Source organism: Micromys minutus (assembly GCF_963924665.1).
Source record: "Micromys minutus genome assembly, contig: SCAFFOLD_47, whole genome shotgun sequence".
NCBI classification, from domain to species: domain Eukaryota; kingdom Metazoa; phylum Chordata; class Mammalia; order Rodentia; family Muridae; genus Micromys; species Micromys minutus.
Window position 1 is genome coordinate 825,118 of NW_027667133.1, and position 2,383 is coordinate 827,500.

Consider the following 2,383-nt stretch of genomic DNA (forward strand, 5'->3'; position numbering starts at 1 on the left):
ACCCTAACCTTTACCCTAACCCTAACCCTAACCCTAAACCTAACAGTAACCCTAACGCTAACGCTAACCCTAACCCTTACCCTAACACTAACCCTAACCCTAACCCTAACCCTAACCTTAACCCTAACCCTATCCCTAACCCAAACCCTAACCCTAACCCTAACCCTAACCCTAACCCTAACCCTATCCCTAACCCAAACCCTAACCCTAACCCTAACCCTAAACCTAACCCTTACCCTAACCCTAACCCTAACCCTAACCCTAACCCTAACCCTAACACTAACCCTAAACCTAACGCTCACCCTAACCCTAACCCTAACCCTAACCCTAACCGAATACCTAACGCTAACCCTAACCCTAACCCTAACCCTAACCCTAACCCTAACCCAAACCCTAACCCTAACCCTAACCCTAACCCTAACCCTAACCCTAACCCTAACTCTAACCCTAACCCTAACCCTAACCCTAACGCTAACCCTAACCCTAACCCTAACTCTAACTCTAACTCTGACCCTAACGCTAACCCTAACCCTAACCCTAACCCTAACCCTAAACTTAACCCTAACCTATACCCTAACACTAATCCTAACCCTAACTTTAAACCTAACCCTAACCCTAACCCTAACCCTAACCCTAACACTAACCCTAAACCTAACGCTAACCCTTACCCTAACCCTAACCCTAACCCTATCCCTAAGCCTAACCCTAACCCTAACCCTAACTCTAACTCTAATGCTAACCCTAACCCTTACCCTAACCCTAACCCTAAACCTAACGCTAACCCTAACTCTAACCCTAACCATAACACTAACCCTAATGCTAACCCTAACTCTAACCCTAAAACTAACCCTAACCCTAACCTTTACCCTAACACTAACCCTAACCCTAACCCTAACCCTAACCCTATTCCTAACCATAACCCTAAACCTAACCCTAACCCTAACTCTAACCCTAACCCTAACCCTAACCCTAACCCTAACCCAACCCTAACCCTAACCCTAACCCTAACCCAACCCTAACCCTAACCCTAAACCTAACGCTAACCCTAACCCTAACCCTAACCCTAACCCTAACCCTAACTCTAACGCTAACCATAACCCTTACCCTAACCCTAACCCTAAACCTAACGCTAACCCTAAGCCTAAACCTAACCCTAACCCTAACCCTAACCCTTCACACTATCACTTACCCTGACTTTAATCCTAACCCTAACCCTAACGCTAAACCTAACCCTAACCCTAACCCTAACCTTTACCCTAACGCTAACCCTAACCCTTACCCTAATCTTAACCCTAACCCTAACCCTAACCCTAACCCTAACCCTAACCCTAACCCTAACCCTAACCCTAACCCTAACCCTAACGCTAACCCTAACCCTAATGCTAAACCTAACCCTAACTTTTACCCTAACACTACCCCTAACACTAAACCTAACCCTAACCCTAAACCTAACCCTAACCCTTACCCTAACCCTAACGCTAACCCTAACCCTAATCCTAACCCTAACCCTAACACTAACCCTAACTCTAAACCTAACCTAATCTTCACCCTAAACCTAACCCTAAACTTAACCCTAACCCTAACCCTAACCCTAACCCTAAACTTAAACCTAACTCTAACAATAACCCTAACCCTAACCCTAACCCTAACCCTAAACCTAAACCTAACTCTAACGCTAACCCTAAACCTTACCCTCACCCTAACCCTAACTCTAACGCTAACCCTAACCTTTACCCAAACCCTAACCTAACCCTAACCCTAACCCTAAACCTAACAGTAACCCTAACCCTAACGCTAACCCTAACCCTTACCCTAACACTAACCCTAACCCTAACCCTAACCCTAACCTTAACCCTAACCCTAACCCTAACCTTTACCCTAACATTAACCCTAACCCTAACCCTAACCCTAACCGTAAACCTAACCCTATCCCTAACCCAAACCCTAACCCTAACCCTAACACTTACCCTAACCCTAACCCTAACCCTAACCCTAACCCTAACACTAACCCTAACCCTAACGCTAACCCTAACCCTAACCATAACCTTAACCCTATACCTAACGCTAACCCTAACCCTAACTCTAACCCTAACCCTAACCCTAATTCTAACGCTAACCCTAACCCTAACCCTAACCTTTACCCTAACACTAACCCAAACCCTAACCCTAACCCTAACCCTAACCCTAACCCTAACCCTAACCCTAACCCTAACCCTAACCCTAACCCTAACGATAACCCTAACCCTAACCCTAACTCTAACCCTAACCCTGACCCTAACGCTAACCCTAACCCTAACCCTAACCCTTACCCTAACACTAACCCTAACCCTAACCCTAAGCCTAACCCTAACCCTAACCCTAACCCTAACCCTAAGGTTAACCC